This window comes from Colletes gigas, unplaced genomic scaffold (genome assembly GCF_013123115.1).
Source record: "Colletes gigas isolate AHSC1104 unplaced genomic scaffold, ASM1312311v1 Colletes_gigas_Sc00010, whole genome shotgun sequence".
Taxonomy (NCBI): Eukaryota; Metazoa; Arthropoda; class Insecta; order Hymenoptera; family Colletidae; genus Colletes; species Colletes gigas.
In genome coordinates, this window is record NW_025106639.1 from 3,169,816 (window position 1) to 3,190,656 (window position 20,841).

At 39.7% G+C, this 20,841-nt stretch overlaps 1 protein-coding gene across 1 annotated transcript in view; it reads right to left on the reverse strand.

Moving 5' to 3' along the window:
• The window catches only part of LOC122397946 (KN motif and ankyrin repeat domain-containing protein 3), a 65,179-nt gene that overhangs the window by 36,336 nt on the left and 8,002 nt on the right, over positions 1-20,841 (reverse strand). The window contains exon 2 of the mRNA XM_043397446.1: positions 4,507-4,577. The gene's annotated coding sequence lies outside the window, so the exon portion shown is untranslated. The remainder of the gene's footprint in view (positions 1-4,506; positions 4,578-20,841) is intronic.

The following is a 20,841-nucleotide window of genomic DNA, read 5'->3' on the forward strand; positions in this document are numbered from 1 at the left end:
CTATCTGAATCCTGCGGCACTTAACTCTTAAGTGGATTATTGGGTCCCCTGCAAGTTTGAACGAATAATTGTTCAGTATACAGGGTGTTCAGCCACCCCTGGGAAAAATTTTAATGGGAGATTCTAGAGGTCAAAATAAGTCAATTTCTTGACTGAGGCTTCGTTAAAAAGTTATTAAAAAATTAAATTAAAAAATTTCAAATCATTCTGAAAAAATTATTTTTGGTTGCGGGGATCAATTACAGTCATTTTTGGTAAACACACCTACCCCCGAAATCCTACTCATTTACGAGAAAAAAATTCGAGTAGGTGCCTAAATTTTCGACGAAAAAAAAAATTTCAAATCGTTCTGGAAAAATTATTTTCAGTTTCAGAGATAAATTACAATCGTTTTCGGTCAACAGACATACCCTCGAAATCTTACGCGTTTTCGAGAAAAAAATTCGAGTAGGTGCCTACATTTTTCGGTGAAATTAAAATTTTTCAAATCGTTCTAAAAAAATTATTTTCAATTACAGGGGTCGATTACAGTCAATTTTTGTCATTATACGTACCCCTGAAATCCTGCGCATTTTCGAGAAAAAAATTCAGTACGAACGGAACTTGAAACGTTAATAACTTTTTAAAGAAGCCTCCATCAACAAATTGGTATTCTTGATTTTCGTCCTATTTTGGCCTCTAGAATCTCTCATTACAATTTTTCCCTGTATGTCAATGTAATTATTTGAAAATTTATGTAATCCTTCATTAGATCATTATTCTGAAACAAAGTTGATTTCCATTTACCAAAAATAATTGAATTGAAATTAAGAATCCACTTAAGGGATAAATTTCACTTACACAGAGCGTTATAAATCCTCTAAAATTAATGCCAATCTCCTAAGGTTCCGTTATATAAACGATACAATGAATTTCTCAGTATCGAAGGTAACTCGTTTCAAGATCCTCCCACGAGCGAGCTCGTCAGAAATTCGTGCGCGTAATTGACCGGGAGTATAATTAAAACGCGAGTACGGGGGTGCGTGTAAGTATCACGCAAGAAGGAACGAACGGTACACAACCACAATTAATTTCCCGTTTTCCCTGCGTTTAATTCCACCTTGTTCCGACGTTCCAGTCGTTTCCCCCATCTTTTTTTCTCCGTTCTCCGAGGGTAATATTAACCCTGGTCGCCTAGAGGGGGGAGGGGAGGATAGTAACGAGCACGCCACGCTCACCAGCGTATAAATAGTAGGTGGCCAAACGTGGAGGGGCAGGAGGGGCAAGATAAAAAGTCATGTGCAGTCAAAGAGCCCCGCGGAGATGACGAGAAGGATGCGTACTGATGGAGATTAAACGCCCGGGGCCCTCGGGACGATCTCTGGCGAGATTCTCGAAGGAAGTACTTAAACCTCCGCGGTCGAGTGTAAATCATACACCTAACCGCATCGTGGCCCTCCTTCTCTCTGGTTTACGATAAGTCGCGGGTTAAGTACAAACACGCGATCGTGTGGCGCTATGAGTCATCGGGGACGAACGCTCCCGTGACAAATTGGCCGCCATTTTTCCCCCCGCGACGTCCACGGGAATTACCCGAAACTCGAGGCCTCAATTCGCCACGCGATCCGCGAACCGTATTTTTCGTGTTTCGAGTTCGTTCGTATTTTTTTTTTCCTCCGCATTGTACCGGTATTATTCGTCGCGATTCGGTGAACGCGAACGCCCCTTTAGTCGCACGCGGCGCTGTTTGTCCAGCAAACAGACGCAAGACTTTCGAGCGGAGGCGGCCACGAGGCGCTTCGAAGTCTGTGAATCGTAAATTTTATTTACACTTCCCGCGCTTTGACTGGTTCGGTCAATGTTTCTTAATGAAAGGGCGAAAATTGGCGCCACGGTGAGGCAAAGTGACGTTACTCTCTTGTGACTGGCTTGGAAGGATGGGCTCGACTTATTTGGGCACTTGGATAATTCGAAATAGTATGATTGGAGACTCGTTTGAGCTTTTATAATATACTTCAGAAAACTCAGGAGTTGGTTAAATGCATGGAGGAATGAGAAGAGTGTAATTTACTAAAAATTGTTGAAATTTAGGGAACCAGTTAGAAAACTCAGCAGTTGGTTCAATAAATGGAGGGATGAGAAGAGTGTAATTTACTAAAAACTGTTGAAATTTAGGGAACCAGTTAGAAAACTCAAGAGTTGGTTAAATGAATGGAGATATGAGAAGAGCGTAATTTACTAAAAATTGTTGAAATTTAGGGAACCGGTTAGAAAACTCAGCACTTGGTTCAATGCATGGAAGGATGAGAAGAGTGTAATTTACTAAAGATTGTTGAAATGTTGGGAACCAGTTAGAAAACTCAGAAGTTGGTTAAATGCATGGAGGGATGAGAAGAGTGTAACTTACTAAAAATTGTTGAAATTTAGGGAACCAGTTAGAAAACTCAAGAGTTGGTTAAATGAATGGAGATATGAGAAGAGTGTAATTTACTAATGATTGTTGAAATTTAGGAAACCAGTTAGAAACCTCAGGAGTTGGTTAAATGAATGGAGGGATGAGAAGAGTGTAATTTACTAAAAATTGTTGAAATTTAGGGAACCAGTTAGAAAACTCAGGAGTTGGTTAAATGCATGGAGGGATGAAAAGAGTGCAATTTACTAAAAATTGTTAAAATTTGAAGAACCAGTTAATGCAATTGATCAAAGTGAACGTGGAGTTGAAGAAGATAGGTGATTTTCCATTTAAATAAATATTTCCAAGCAAAAGCTCCGTAAAGTTTGTGTATAGTAAATATAATGCACGAAGTTATGCGCGGTCGTACGTACTCGGCCATTGCAGCTTTTCTGAATGAACGTACGACGAAAATATCGCGCTGGGACCGGATGACGGCCAAAACCATAACGTATTTTTGTCATCTTCTTAGACTCCGCGTCTCTCTCTTCCTCCTCCGGGCTCCGAGGTCCGCGTACAAAAACAGGAAATACTTTTTGCCCGTTGACAGAAAACACGAGCGAGTAGCAGAGTCAGAAGAACCGGGACCTCCCGATTATCACGCTGGGAGGCAGTTAATTCTCTTAAACTGTAACCAATCGTGGAAACTAACACACTTTTCCATTCACGCTTCCGTAATATGATCTACGAGTTAACTCCAAAATATCGTGCAATAAAAACTCAATAAATCCTCTCGTAAGAAATTATAACAAAAATTACGAAATGTGGCCGTACAATAATCCAAAGATTAACAATATTTCAGTGTCCTAATATTTGCGGTATACATCGTAAAATAGAATTTCTCTTCCAAAGAAAGTTGAGTAGAAATCCATCGGAGACGAATCGATGGAAATATTATCTGCACAGCGGGGGAGGAAAAGAGGCTCTGATCGAATCGTTCGAAGAGAGATTTCTGTAATTTCAGCTGTCAGGTAAACGTTGCCAGATCCTTTATCGCGCGGTGAAACGCTCAAGGTGGAATTTTTATTCGCGAAAAAAGTCGCGGAAACTCGACGGACGCTTTGATCCTAGGAATTTATCTTTCTCGCCTTCCGATCTGTATCGAACTCGTTCGCGCGAGCGCCGATCTCATTCATTCTGGCATAATGAACGACACACGTTCAAGGATTTCGCGATACACGATACACGTTCCAGCGTGCGATTTAGTTGAGCGTGAAATTGATCTCTCTATTTCTCCCGCGACTCGGTAATCGGATATAAATAGAAATTGGTCTCTACCGTGCAACAACGTCGACGGAAAAATTGAGTTGTCACTATACTTTAATTAGAATTTAATTAGAATTTGTTTTTTGGGATTAACGAAGCATAATCTGTCGTGTCAACCAAGTATATAAACATAAAAACATAAAACAGCAATAATAAAAATCGTATCATGGTCTGTCTATAATTTAAACAATTGTGTTGTGAAGAAATCGCCTGACAATTTTCACTGATCGATGAAACGCATTGTCGATGTTCGTCAGAGAGTTCAAAAGTTTGCAATTGACGCAAGACGCTTGTCCTCGATTAAAAAGAAGACGCGGTTCTCTGTTTGCTTCCGATACTAACGCAACGCCGATGACGAGCGTTCGAGTAAGCGTTGTAAATAAACGATCGCGTAAATTTAACCGCGCGCGCGCGCGTCCAAGCTGGGTGACGTTTTATTCTCGCGTCAAAAGAAATCAGAGTGACTCTCCGTGCCTATCGACCGCCGGTTAATTATAGGTAACCGGCCCGATCATATATTTTTAAACCAAAAAACATTCCCGACTGATAGGAAGTCCGACAATGTCAACTCTGAACCACGCGTAACATCGCAGCAAATCGTCGATTTGACGGCTAAGTATAGGACCACGAGTATTCGAGGAACGGGAGCTTCGTTATTCTTCGCTGCCCGGACCGACAGTTCGAAATTGGCGCCACTTGTTCGCGCCGCGTCGCGCGCAGATTCGAAACTGAGCGCTCGTTTGAAGCTTCGTACACGTTGAGAGACAATTGAACGTTTGAAAATTAAAACCTTGAGGTAAAATTATTACCTTGAAGTGGTTGTAAGTTGATTCGTCATTGCCATTTTTGGGCTCCTCTTAGAAAAATGTATCCTTCGTCACTGAAACAGAAAAAGACACGAGTTTTAGTTTGGAGATAAAGAAAGTGATTTTAAATTGAGAAGTAGGGTTAATAGAATATTTGCAAAATAACTCTTGCTATTGAGATTGATATCAAATAGTCGTTATTTGAGAAAAGATGGAGTCGAGGAAGAAGATCGTGCAAAGTGTCGTGAAAAATGGCGTCTGACGGATCGCCAGCGTTCCCTGGCCGGCGCAAGTTTGCCGACCCCTGTTTCTAACGGAACAGAAGTATTAACGAGAAAATATTACAGCAGTCAGCGTGGAAGGAATCGCGGCGGCGCTTTGCAGTCGGCCGCGTCGGTATTATGCACCGCCAAAGAAGGCGACGCCGGGAGCGTGTGCAGGTTATGAAAAATTACGAGACGCAATTACCGCCCGAGCGTCCACGAGCAAAACAACGAGCACAATCGCGCCGATATTAAATGTCGTTTCAGTTATCGTGCCTCCGCTCGCCCGCGAATCGAACAAGGTACGAGGCGAGCTCGCCCCGACGCGAACTTAAGTGCGTTTTGCATAGATATTGTCGGTCAAATGAACGACTTCCGGCCAGCTGTGGACCTCAGACGCCGCGATCTTCAATCGTTCCGTACCCGAGAGCACCCGTGTCTCTTCGTCCGCGATAAAAAAAGCACCGTTACGATAACGCGCCACTACCGTTCTCTACCCCGATTTCAACCAAATTAGTCGAAAACGATGTTCTCGCCGCAGTCTCGTTAACTTTTAATTGGCAGTTCCCAGAATTTTACAGTCGATGATCTCTGTTAGGAAGTCGATCGTTTACATAATTATCGGATCCTTTTTTAAACGAAAGAATTCAATGATTTGACTATAATTACCCATTTTCAGGCATAATGAAATCTCCAAGAGCAAAACTGTCGTGGTTTTCTATTTTAGTTCCGAACAACGGATTAGAAACGAGCGTCTAGATCATTAGTACGTACGTCTTTCGCAAGTTAATTTCCTTCGCGCTGTCGGAACAAAAATGAAATTAACGCCGCGGATCAAAGCGATCTCCGAGACGCAATAATTATAATACAATGAAGCAACGGGGGCGAGCATTCTGTTAATGGAGGCGATCTACGCGGCGAAACCGCCGATTTCACGAAGAAGAAATTTCATTAACGACGATTAAATTTCACCCGACTCTCGTAACGTCGCGGACTCTGTCCCGCGTCCAGTGACATAACGCGAGGCGGCGGCGTTCGTCTCGCGAAGCGACAAAGCGTCGTTATCGAAATCAGTTACAGCGAAAGTTAATGAACACGTGTTTCAAGTAAATTGGATACGCTCGCCTAATTACAGGCCTCGGGACCAGCCGTTTGGAACTCTCTGCATCGAATAGATTACAATTCCCCCTCGTTATCGTTGCTTTTCGACCGTGCCGCTGTACACAAAATCAATTTAGACCTACGCGGACGACTACTTTGCGTACCGTTGACTTCCAAACGCAGTATACCGGCTAAACGGACAGTCTGTTTTAATTATAAAACATTTGGTCATCGTCTCTATGCAAAACAGCGACTCTCAACTTGCGGGCCACGACCCACTTTTGAGTCCCAAATCTTTCATTTAAGTTTCAGGATTTCGTAAAAAGAGATTATTGAAAATGTATTGCGTTGAATGGAACGAGTAAACTGTTCGTTGCTCGTCGAACGAAGCTAATAATTCCTACCTTTTAACCACCACTGCTGTTAAGATCCTACGCTTCTGTACCGTCCATAATAACCAGTTACACCACAGCACAATATTCGATTCATTTCTATTACGCTATTATGCCTTCTCCTCAGCGTCAATTTGCACGTATAGAAATAGTATAATTCGTGCCCCTTCGCGATCACGTTACGTAGCCCCGGATGATCTATCATCGAAAGAGTGAAAGAGGATGATTCATTGTCTAATGCTCCGAGCTAACAGGTTAATTAATTTCTGTATACAACATCGACACCGAGTGAATTTCTAAACCACTGTCATCCAAAGTGAGATGGGAGATTGATAATCCCCTAAGGGCAAGAAAGAACAATTATTTCTGTTAATACGTCGCAAAAGTTTAAGAGCGTTGGGCAAATTTGTCGTTTTTTATATTCGTCGCTGGATGGCAGCTGTTAACACAGCTTTTTCGCTGCTGTAAGTTTGGCTTTGAGAACTCTTAAGCCAGAGTGGGTCAAAATCTAGCTGCGTCCAACAATAAGGTGCGCTGAGTCAGCTTTACTCGAATCCACCAGCGTTACCCTGCACGAAACGGCAAATTTGTATATTTAGAACCTTTTTCCTTTTTCCTCCCGTAATTCCGAAATATGGAACTCATTGAGTGCGCGTTAAATGCATGGTTGCTCTCCTGGAATTATTAATAAAATTCCGAACAGCACACTCAAGCACCTGAAGCACACGCTACTTCGTGCAATTTTATAAATTGATCGACGAGAATGAATTGCTTCTTTAATTTCAATAATGAACTATGGAGTCTACAGATATAAAGTAAATCAACAGTTGTATTTTAAGTAGAATTTATTTATCCCGAGTGAACAATAATCGGTTTAATTTTATTTTCCCAGAACTTCGATCCAAGGCGACTCTCGCAACTGTACTTTTTTTTTGGAAAGCCTTTGACTTGCCCCGCGGTATTATCTTTTATCTTGTTACAATATAGACACAGACGTCTATTTAACGTTTCCAGCTATCGCTAAATGATGACTAACGATATATAAATTACGAATCTTTTACATCGTACAACGTGTTTGTTTCTTAAATCGAGCTGCCTTATCTTGCAACAGAAACTTTTACAGAACTACATTTCATCCTAAACTGATTAGGTAACCTCGTGCCAGTTACGTTTCGAAGTACTTTAACGTGCCTATGCAATCTTCATGCATCATCGACGCGAACGTGTCAAAATATTTATCAGATCGCTCGAATCAAACAGAATTAAAATTAAAAATTAAATTTAATACAGTTACTGTCGCGAATGCATCGTTTCGATATATTATACGTTTAGCCCCGTCGATAATTAATGATCTCCGTACGGTGAACTCGACGTCGATTCCCGAAACGATCTCGTTAGAAACGAAAACTTTCGATCGTTTACGCAATCCGACCGAATTTCTCCTCGACTTCTCGCCAGGCCCGAGCACGCGCGGTTTAATTATTTCCAGGTGGCTGTACGCGGTCCTCCGGGGTTTCTTTTCTCCATTATCGCGGCTCATTTCGTCCGTGCACGCGTGTGAGTGCTCCTTTATTGGGCCTGTAACAGCGGGGACTGATGCAACGGGCCGCGAAGGCGTGAGCCGCGTGGGCGTGCGCCGTGCTCTCCTCGCGCACGCGTGTACAGAGTGTGGGTGAACAAATGTAAGGGGTGCCTAAAAACATCCATGCACCTGCGCTGTGACAAGCCATCCAGGACCCCGGATACGCCTCGGATAAAAATAACCGTCTCTGCGTCGAAATCGTTCAACTTTCAACCCTTCGCCCAGTGTCTCAGTAATCATTCGATATTTGAAAATAACAAGAAAATACATGTCAATCAAATCCAGGAAATTCAGTTAAATTTTATGTGTTTTTAAGGGTCAGATTCGACTCCATTTTTGGAAATCAATTATCTTAAATATTCTTTTGCTAGATCAAAGATCATTACCACTGCTTTGATCCAGTATTGTTTTCCCATTGGAACAGTTGCAAAGATGAATGTCCAGATTTATCATTTCCGACGAGTTAAATGTGCAGAATTGTTTACGTTTCATTAGTGTTTTAAACGTGATTCGTTTATCGGAGTAATAATGGATACATCATGCGGGACATATGTGGAACGTAAATTTTACGCCCTGTCAATATCAGAAGCAGTCACCAGATGCGTGGAGGGTGGATCGATAGTGCTCGAGAGACACAGAACCAATCGGTATCTCGGACTAATTCGACGTAAACGTCGTCGAAAAGGAGCAAAACCTCCCATGGAGTCTCAAAGCACCATTTGCTTTCGTTCTTCACTTTTTCGAGCCTCGATCTATACAGAATACGAATCATTGGGCGGCGAATTCGTAAACATCGCGTTTTTTTAAAGCAGAAAGGAATATTCAGGTTTAATTAGATTTTCAAGCGGCACCGACACGAACAAATTGAATACAAGAGAAACGCAGGTAATTGAATATTCATCGAACGGGTAAAATTGTAGTTTCTTTCATCGAAGAGAACGCACGAAATCTAATTTCAACGTTGAATATACGCAAAAGTAAACAAGAGAGCAACAAGAGATTGCTTTCGATTCTTAATTTCTGCAAAACGATCTTATCGAAATTCGTCTTTCTTGCATATTCATTTGGAAATGAAAGCACAGTCAAAATTATTAATACAATGATCGTAAATTAAAAACTTTAGATTCCTCCGCAAAACGATCAGTGATCTCATGAAAATTTGCTTTCCTTCCATATTCAGCTTTAAGTGAAAGCATAACCGGAGGTATTAAACAATTCATAGGAGTGTAAATATGAATAAAAAATTCAGGGAGACGAGATTTTCGTGGCAGTAAATACTCGTTTGCCCAAACTGTCAGGATAAGCAAACTTTTTGCATAATTGAGTCGTACCTGCAATAGAAATTCACTAATTCGCTCCACTAAGTATTGATTTTTCGCTCGAATAATTGACGTTCATAATTAGATAATTTGATTCGATCAGTAGGAACTTGGTTAATCATATTTAGGTTCTGTGGATTCTCATGTGAAAATTATTTTCACAGTCTATCTATTGTAATTTGAATTTCTCGCGTACCCGAATACATTTATTATTTTTGCAATATTCCGACCTTCCAAGGTAGCAATTCCCTCTTGGTTGTCAATTGGGCCAAAACGAACTTCTAATACGGCTCTGGGCAAACGCTAATTTCTGCAAACTTTACCCGCTTTGCGAATTTATTTCCTCCTGTAGCGAACATTAAATCTCATGGCGCTGAGAGGATTCTGCGCTTGATTCCCAAGATAGACACCAAGTTTATAGATCCAGTAAATGGATAAATATACAGGTCCGCCCTTCCCAGAAGAGGCAATCGCCAAGTTATATATTTGTTTTCGTGCTTCGCACTACGAATATTATTCTGTGTAACTATACAAAAGCAAGTCAATCGATTATTTGGGTGGTGATTGCAATTCTCAATTTCGATATTCCACAAATAAATTCAATCTACAGGAACACGTATGTAACTTAGGTGGAGTACACTCTTACCATATACACGGTGAAACAAATAGTTTGCCACTTATATAGAATTCTAATATCATCAAACTAAAATTGATAATTACGATAACGACTGTCCAGATAAATTAGAAAAGACATAAATGAAGATTGCAATATTTCTATACAAAATGGAGTTAAATATTTGTGTGTTTCATAAACTCATTTCGAAGCTATAAAATAGTAATTTGTTTTTCTAATGAATAGAACCGTCAATATCATCTATCCTTTTTATAAGTTCCCAAAGAAATTTGCAATAAGTAGTTTTAATTTTACAACAGCTTGAGAGTCGGTATAGTTAAAATTGTAGATGTCTAAGGGGTGATAAATTTGATTTTTCTTCAGCATACACAGTTGGATACGACAGGTCTTGGTATTCGATGACACCCGGTACGTGAAAAGGAACATAACAGCTCACGTGGGCTCACCTATCAGCCTTTCTCGTTCGCCCATGCACATTACGCACACGCGTGCGCGACATGAATAACGCACGACCCGTTTCGCGATCATACAGGCATATTCCTTTAAGAGAGGTTTAAAGACCGACAACCGGGAACATTTCGCGGCTCTCCATATACGCCAAGCCACTCGTCGGGCTCCATTTCATCGATGACAATAATTTCAAAACTCTGTTTGCAGCTTTTCACCGCGGACCAGTACGCCCGACGTCGTTTTCGAACTGTAATTTCAACGCGGGCGCTTTCATCCGGGCGTTTATGGGGAATCACGTACACCGGATGGTGAAATTCGCCAACACCAAACACGGTGAAACTACCGATCCACGGAGCCGAGATTAATGTACCCATTATCCTCACAGTCTTTGACTATCGACGTACAACAAAAACATACTCCCAATATTGCTTTCATTCGAACACTATTTAGTAGGGAAAATCAAAAATTGGAAAGAAGTTGATGCAATTGGGTGTTGAAACTTAAATACAGAGCTTGATTAACCCTGGATCTAATGGACTCAAGTGTTATTTAGAGATCTTTAACTCAATTACAAATAAAGTACGATCATAACAAACTCTCGATATTACTTTCATTCGAAGACTATTTAGTAGGGAAAATTAAAAGTTGGAAACAAGTTAATGCAATTGGGTGTTGAAAATTAAATACAGAGCTTGATTAACCCTGGATCTAATGGACTCAAGTGTTATTTAGAGACTTTTGTTCATCAATTACAAATAAAGTACGATCATAACAAACTCTCGATATTGCTTTCATTTAAAGACTATTTAATAGGGAAAATCAAAAATTGGAAAGAAGTTAATGCAATTGGGTGTTGAAACTTAAATACAGAGCTTGATTAACCCAGGATCTAATGGACTCAAGTGTTATTTAGAGAGCTCTGTTCATCAATTACAAATAAAGTACGATCATAACAAACTCTCGATATTACTTTCATTCAAACACTATTTAATAGGGACAATCAAAAATTGGAAACAAGTTAATGCAATTCTGTCTAGAAAATTAAATACAGAGGTTGATTAATCTCCAATTAAATGGAATCAAACCTCCCTTTATCAATTACAAAGTTTCAAACGAATAGTACGAGAGTTTTTTAAAAATATTCTAAAGAAACTCATCACATTCGGTTGATTAAAAACAAGCTCCTCTTGTTACCTGTTTCAAAACGAATTTGTTTACGAGCCGCGAGGCTCGAACGGAGTTGCGAAATGAAAATCGAAACGCGAGACTTATAAATAACGGTGAACAGCGATCGTCGAGGCCGATTTTCCGCGCCCGAGCAGGAAAGCCCGCGTATTTTTGCAAACGGCGGTCCTAAATCGTTGCCGCTCAAGGTAAACGCCGCGGCAAGGTGCGTCGACAACCTTCGCTCGCAACGAGGCGATTCGTATTTCAGACACGAAACGCGTTTGAAGTTCCTCGAAGCCAGATCTGGTCCGCGGATCTTCGTACACCGAGTGCATACGAACTCTCTCTACCGGATTCCCCTGTCTCTCTCCGCGGTGTTTTCTCTCCCATGTCTTCTACCCCCTCGACTTTCGTGCGTTTCGTACGTTTTTCGCTTTTTCGGTTACCCGTGACTCCTCGTCATTATCTCGTTTCCTCTGTTTCTCCACGGTTACGCCATCGTCGTTTTTCCCTGCCAAGGGGGGGAGATCGAGATCCTCTCAAGGGGTCCAGAACCCGGGAATTTCCGTGTTACGATAGCGTAACAACTCCCTAGCAGTGCCACGATCCGCCATAATGGACAATCGATGGATTCGAACGGGGGGAAAAATTCGACACGATTTTCTGACGCGAAAGAAACTAAGTTATTAGCGTTTGTTTCCTCGGATAAGTTTAACGCTAGTAATGAAGATGTGTTCAAAATTATTAGTATTTATATAAAGTGTGCCAGGAAATTGGATCCACTGAGTTCGTTAAGCAGAGGATGGCGGAATGTTTTATAAGGAAAAGTGAAACGATTCGCCATAATGGACAATCGATGGATTTGAACGGGAGAACAAATTTGACACGATTTTTCGACGCGAAAGAAACTAAGTTATTAGCGTTTGTTTCCTCGGATAAGTTTAACGCCAGTAATGAACGTGTTGCGTTTAAAATTATTGGTATTTATATAAAGTGTGCCAGGAAATTGGGTCCACTGAGTTCGTTAAGCAGAGGATGGCGGAATGTTTTATAAGGAAAAGTGAAATGATTCGCCATAATGGGAAAAAATTCAACACGATTTTTTTACGTGAAACAAACTAAGTTATTAGCGTTAATTTCCTCAGACCTGTTTAACGCCAATAATGAATGTTGCGTTTAAAATTATTGGTATTTATATAAAGTGTGCCAGGAAATTGGGTCCGCTGAGTTCGTTAAGCAGAGGACGGGGAAATGTTTTATAAAGAAAAGTGAAACGATTTAGAACGCTGATTTTCGACCCCTTTTGTACGAACGCGTTGCGATGCTTTTTCTTTCGTTTGGACGTTCACCTTCGTTAAGAGAAACCCTGAATCCCTCAAGATCAAAAGCCGTGAGTCCCGTGCATCACAAGGGCAATAAAACGAGCATCGAAAAGTGCATTGGAACGACGAGCCAAAGCCCGAGAACGCCTCTTTAATTATCAATAGAGATAACCGACCAAGTCCCTCTAATTAAACCGACGATTTATGTATTCGGTGATTCAACGGAGGCATAGAACCAGTTCGAGATCGGGGATTGGACTAAATATTCGATTCAAAGGACTGCTCTCGAAGGCTCGCGAAACGGGACGTTTTTTTAGAATTAATGAATTTTAATGATCGCGATCGCGTACGAGTCAATCGGGGAATATTATTGATTCGGGAACAAAACAGACTCATCTTTTTTCGATTCGCAGTATGATCGCCAAAATGTGGGTCGCGAGTATCGAATTATCGAGACGCTATTAATAACTGGCGAAATTAGCGCCCATTCAGAGTTATGTGTCCACTCGATGGAATATGCGGGGGTGTGTCGTACAATTTAATTGCAAATTTAACGCTCTATTTATACGCGTGTTATGACTCGTAAGGGATGGAAAAACGTGACGCCATTTTGGAGAACATCGGGACCTCAGAATGCAAGCTATTTAATTACTAAAGTGTAATTATCCTTTTTCTTTGAATTTAATTTATTCTCAAGATTAATTGAATAAAACAGATTTAATTGAACAATCATTAGAAAGTCTAAAATTATCCTTACAAACTTATTGCAAATTAATTTATTTTGTTACATTCACTGAGCGATAATGTTTGACTATGTAAATCCACATCTGTAGTTCCTTACATATTACATCTTTGTACTAAAGGGTTTAATACCCGTTAATAAATGAATAATAATAATAATAATAATAATAATCGATATTTAACATTAGAACTACCGACAAATATAGAGCACTTATTTATACCAAATTAAAACGACAGATACGTGAAAAAATATATAATGCAATGGAAATAAGCGTATTCATTCCCTTATAGAAAATTACAGTAAATTTTCAAAAATTTAGTCGAATAAATTTTGTACAAATTTTATTAGAAATTACGAATGGGTCATTTTGACTACCGACAAATATAGTGCACTTATTTATACCAAATTAAAACGACAGATACGTGAAAAAATATATAATGCAATGGAAATAAGCGTATTCATTCCCTTATAGAAAATTACAGTAAATTTACAAAAATTTAGTCGAATAAATTTTGTACAAATCTTATTAGAAATTACGAATGGGTCATTTTGACTACCGACAAATATAGTGCACTTATTTATACCAAATTAAAACGATAGATACATGAAAAAATATATAATGCAATGGAAATAAGCGTATTCATTCCCTTATAGGAAATTACAGTAAATTTTCAAAAATTTAGTCGAATAAATTTTGTACAAATTTCATTAGAAATTACGAATGGGTCATTTTGACTGCTTTGGTAGTTCTAGTGTTAATAAATGGAATTTCTTTTTACTAAACTTCGTCGACAACTATATTCCCAAAACCGTAATAGAAAAATGTGTATAAAAATCAAATTTATTACGACTATGAGCGTTGTGGGTCGGAGATGAGACTTGAGGGGGGCCTGGATCGAGTTGGTTTTTAATTCGGGAATTGCCGTTTTGTAGATCGCGGTGCGTAGAAACACGGCGGAGGAAGGCTGGGAAAACACGGAACGCGTACAGGAACGATGCTATTTTAATGAAAAGATCGCATACCGGGAGTGCATTAACGTCCTCGCTCGCGACGGTTCGTCGAGCACGATTATCGGTCGTTGAAATAATTACTGGGGTGCAAGTGCAGCGAGGGACAAAAAGCCCGACCAAGAAAGGCAACTGAGCGAGGTGTAATTTATTTCGAGCCAGCTGACCGTGCCACCAGCCACGAGGCTTATTACCGCGTACACCGCACACACACGTTCGAGTTTAATTCTCGGTCAACCGATAATTTTCCCCGAGTTTTTTCGTTCCCGATACACGGTATGCAACCGTTCGCGAAGCCCTCGAGGCACGAACCCCGAATAAATCGGCGGATATTTAGGAGCGAACCGCGAAAACGATCGACGAAACACGAGGACGAGGGGGGGAGGATATCAAAGGCAGGGAAAAATCGTGCTTCGTTTCGTCGGGAATATAAATAAAGACTCGATTAACGCTTCTGCGAGATAGCGGGTTTCCAGCTGCCAGCACGGATAACGAGATTTGCGAATTTCTTTTATATCGTTCGACGATTCGGATTTTGCGCCATCGATCCGTTTGTTTTGCGGGAAACTGCGCATCGAGGAAACAGTTGAATTTTTTGAAAAAGATTCCCACGATATTGGCTGAAAATCAAATAAACTTTCATTAACCGTCCATTAGATGCGTGGTGTATTTGTTTGAATTTTGTAATTTTATTGCTGGGTCCAGGATGGAATCTGGATTCGGTGATGAGAATTTAATGAAAAAGTCTCTGTATTGGGTGAGATTTCGTATCAAATAAACTTTCATTAACCGTCCATTAGATGCGTGGTATATTTTTTTGAATTTTGTAATTTTATTGCTCGGTCCTGGATGGAATCTACGCTCGGTGATGAGAATTTAATGAAAAAGATATTGGTTGAAATTTCGTGTCAAATAAACTTTCATTAACGATACATTCCATAGATATGTTCATGAAAAATTTTTAAATTTTATTCGTCCAGATAAACTGTGATTTATTAACTAAAAATCGAGTTGTAATATCCGAGAGCAATAGTACCATTTCATGATGACACATTTGATAGCTACAATTAATATAAATACACGATGATGCAGCACGCGTTTTTCAAAGCAACGTTGTACATCATATATTACGTGATTCGATATAAAAATATCCTTACTCAACTATTATTCACAGTGTACCAAACATTACAATAACAAAAAATATATCATTCCTACCTATATGGAAGATCATATACATTCTTATAGAAAAGCTAAAAAATACACAACATCAAACAGGAAGAAATTACTACAATAATAAATAAATTATACTTATAAATCGAATTGAATCAAATTTCGTTCAAATAAACTGGATTCCCGGTAATGATAGAAAGTAGAAAATTCGCAAATATAATACACGGAATCGAGCATCTATTTTAAACGACGATTTGCAAAGTGTGAGAATATCCCTTCAGGCCACCAAGGAGTGTCCCTGTTTCTAATCTCGTTACCATAATTCTTGGAAATTGCTAGGTATCAACTCTATATTAACGAGTGTGTCGTCGAATCGATCTCGCGGTTATTACACAGGAAACGCATCCGACAATTTGCGAACGCCGGGAGTTCTGGGATTCCGCGGGAAAGGAAAATGTATATTTTCTCGCAATGGAACGGGGCAATAAGACAGAGAAATGTCTTGCCTCGCGGCTCCTGACGTTTCCGAAGCTTCTTTGACGCAACCGAGGGAACGAGCCTCGGAGCTTCCTGTCATCACCGTGTTTCGATCGAATGTGATTTATTTAAAACCACTGATGTCACGACGCTGACTACGAGATTCGATCTTTCGGAGTGGCTCGTCTATCGATGGTCTATTGCGTTCGAGGTAGCCGGATTGATCGCGTTCTGAGAAGCCTTCCATCGTTTACTGTCGATTGTCCCTACAGACTGTGTTCATTTAATCGGCAGAAACATTCCCCCTTTTGTTTGCGCGACCTTTCTTTTATTTATGAGAAAAGTTTTTTGTGTATTCGAAGTTGTACATGGGTTTTTAATTGGTTTTACAAAGTCTGTTTACTCTGGAGTCTCGTGGCGACACCTCCTGCGCTCACAGAGGTGCACAATCCACTTTACTTTCTCACAAGTAGAGTTTAATGGGAAATTCTAGTGGCCAGAATAAGACGAAAATCAAGAATTAAAAAATTAAATTATAACATTTCAAACCATTCTGAAAAAATTATTTTTGGTTGCAGGGGTTAATTACAATAATTTTTGGTGAATAGACCTACCCCCGAAATCCTACTCAGTTTCAAGAAAAAAATTCAAGTAGGTGCCTAAATCTTCGACGAAAAAAAAAATTTCAAATCGATCTGGAAAAATTATTTTCAGTTCTGGGAGTCAATTACAAGCATTTTTGGTGAATACACCTACCCTCGAAATCCTATTCACTTTCGAGAAAAAAATTCAAGTAGGTGACTATTTTCGACAAAATTAAAAAATTTCAAACCGTTCTAAAAAAATTATTTTTAGTTGCAGGGATCAATTCCAATCATTTTTGGTGAATAGACATACCTTCGAAATCCTACTCACTTTCGAGAAAAAAAATCGAGTAGATGATAAATTTTCCGGCAAAAAATTTTTTTCAAATCGTTCTGAAAAAAATATTTTTGGTTGCAGGGGTTAATTACAATCATTTTTGGTGAATACACCTACCCTCGAAATCCTACTCATTTTCGAGAAACAAATTCGAGAATGTGCCTAAATTTTGGACAAAAAAAAAAATTTCAAATCATTCTGAAAAAATTATTTTTAGTTGCAGGGATTAATTATAAGCATTTTTGGTGAATATAGATACCCTCGAAATTCTACTCGCTTTCGAGAAAAAAATTCGTGTAGGTGCCTTTTCGAAAAAAAAAAAAAAATTTCAAATCGTCCTGGAAAAATTATTTTCAGTTTTGAGAGTCAATTACAAGCATTTTTGGTGAATACACCTACCCCCGAAATCCTACTCGCTTTCGAGAAAAAAATTCGAGTAGCCTAAATTTTCGACGAAAATAAAAAATTTCAAATCGTTCTGGAAAAATTATTTTCAGCTCTGGGTGTCAATTACAAGTATTTTTGGTGAATATACATACCCTCAAAATCCTACTCATTTTCAAGAAAAAAATTCTTTGTCGAAAATATACCGTGTGGGCAGAAATGTTTTATATCCACGGAAAATTTAAATCACCCCAGTGTTTGACTATTGGAATGCTCTTAGGACTAATTGCAGTGGTCTAAGCTCTAATCCAGAGTAGGAGAATTCTGTTCTAGTTCTCGTCTCGGAGCCCATAATCATTTGTATTCGTCGTCGATCGAAAGGAAGCGTAACGTCGGTTAATTAGGAACGAACACACACATCTCGCGAGCCGATTACGCATTCGCGTGGCGTATTTCAAGGCGCTTACGTTTGCCCGATGACGACGTTGTATATGCACCGTGCGCCTCGGAGTTATATTCCCATAGCTATCGAAAGCGCATCGCGATTATTAAACGCCGCGGAACCGAGTCACGGAATAATGCCAAGGTCGACCGGGCGCGGTCCAGAAAATTGGCAAGACGAGGCTACGGAACTATCGAGCCACGGATGATCTATGAAAATTATTAAATAATCGACGACCCCGCCCACGCGCGATCCACGGTAAAAATGCATGGAAGATTAACTCGTCGAGATAGTAGACCCATAAACCATCCGACCACTCCGTACCTAATGAATCTCTATAAAAGTTATGGGAACAATCAAGCGACAACCACGCGGTACCTAACAGAGGACATAAAAGGAGTTAATACTGGTTAATAAAGTGCACGCATAAGGCACTTGCGCCATCTACGTTCGCGGAAATTATTACGTTCGTAAGTTCGTGGATATATTTTCTACAACAATCGTTTTTTAAAACCTCGAAGTAACTTTTAAGCGACTTGGTCATAACTCGAAGATTTAAACGGAACATCCAAGTGAACAGAGCAAGAACTAGCTAATCAAGTGTTTATAATCAGTCTACTTAGTCCGCGTCTAATCGATCCATGCAAGAAGCGTAGAACATCGAAGAAACGCGTTCACACGGTTTCTAGGAACAGAGCAGAAAAAGCGAATAGTTGGTCGATGAAATAATGGCCAACCTGCTCGATACCGATTCTTGTAAACGTTACAGAGCACTGGACGGTTTTCTAGAAGCGCGGAATAAGGGAACAGCCGACCAATAAAATATTTATAAGCCACCTGAGGCCTCCTGAGCCAGGGAGGAAACGTTTTTAACCAATGGTTAATATGTACACGAGCCATTTTCCGTCAATATTCGAACGATCCCTGGGAAATGCTGGACCCGATGCAAAAAGAAATTCGCAAAGCAAGCGAACAAACCGCAAAAATAAAAGTATAAACACCGCGCTAACGCTTACTCTGCAAAAGTCCCTCGAGCAACCGGTCGAGCAAACAGCGGGGGCGTTTTGTTAAGCGAGGCCCGAGCAAATATTAATAAACGGCACTCCGCGGCAAACACGCGTGTTTTTTTCGCCCAATCGAACCGGTGAAAGTCCAGAGGAACGGACGGGGGACGTCGATACCGATCACACCTGCGATCTCAGGTGAGAAACGTGGAAAATTAGTGTTTCCGCGAAAACTGACCATCTTCCAATATTCTCCGCGTTACGCTCGATTTTACGAAGATTTTTATTCGTCTCTTGCGTCTTTGTTAATGTCAAATCGATAAGGGAAGCTTGTTATATAAATAACTACCTTGTTAAGTTTTATTTTCTTTCAGGATCATTATTATGTTTTGTCTAGAGTCGTCGATAATTTAATTCTGCTTAAAAAATAATACACTGGAGTCCAATGGTTGATATTTGAAAATTGACCAAATTATAAGATTTTTCAGAATTGTATCTTCAGATTTGATATGGTAATTTCGTCAATTTGAATTTTGAGGGTCTTTATCAATGTCAAATCGAGGGGGGAAGCTTGTAATATAAATAACTAGGTACCTCGTTAGGTTTTATTTTCTTTCAAGACCACCATTATGTTTTTCTAGAGTCGTCGATGATTTAATTTTGTTTAAAAAATAATACACTGGAGTCCAATGGTTGATATTTGAAAATTGACCAAATTGTCAGATTTTTCAGAATTATAATTTCAGATTTGATATGATAATTCTGTCAATTTGAATTTTGAGGGTATTTATCAATCTCAAATCGACGGGGGAAGTTTCTGATATAAATATCTACCTCGTTAGGTTTTATTTTCTTTCGAGACCACCATTATGTTTTCTCTAGAGTCATCGATGATTTAATTCTGTTTAAAAAATACACTGGAGTCCAATGGTTGATATTTGAAAATTGACCAAATTGTCAGATTTTTCAGAATTATAATTTCAGATTTGATATGATAATTCTGTCAATTTGAATTTTGAGGGTCTTTATCAATGTCAAATCGAGGGGGGTAGCTTGTAATATGAATAACTACCTCGTTAGGTTTTATTTTCTTTCAAGACCACCATTATGTTTTGTCTACCTTCGTCGATGATTTAATTCTGCTTAAAAAATAATACACTGGAGTCCAATGGTTGACATTCAAGAATTTATCAAATTGTCAGATTTTTCTGAACTATATCTTCAGATTTTATATAATTTTGTCAATTTGAATGATGAGGTCCAACCAGATGACGAGCTATTTTTAAATCGATTCTTGGAAGCAGTTAGGGTAGTTTGGTCCTACGAGGGTTGAACCTACTGGTACACTTAGCGTAGAGGAACAAGTTGGTCAAGATGACATATCTGTTGGTCGCGTGAAATGCCAGCTGCGTGCACACGTGACTCCCGTGGGAACGTAACAGTTTCGCGGAATTCTGGAAACGACGTTGCTAGGAAATCGAAATGTCAGGGTCTGGGCACGGAAAATCGCTCGGTTATCGATAACCACTCTCGATTCCAAGAGACGAACTTTCCGCTGATCGTTTAACGAGCTCCGCGCCGCGACGCCAAATAAGGATTCTGAGACACGATCGAACGTTCGATAAAAGGCAACGAAAAGGTTGACGCGTTGTGGACCACGTGCATCAAGGTAGTAAACAAAAGAATTCTGATCTTTTGTAAAATGAATTATTAAAAGTACAAAGATGTGGTTCGCGCGAGGAAAGAACGAACGATCTATAAAAGAGAGACTCGTTCGCAGTCAATTGCAAATGCATTTTCGCTAAGAATAAAATCCCTCGTGGCCATCAATGAACGTACACAGAATACTTGAAATAAAGCGTTAATTAACGTAGCAACCAGCGTCGCTATTTTCTTACGGCTTACGCAACGGCGTTACGTAATTTCTTTGAAATTAATAGCAAACGGTAGGCAAGTTTCA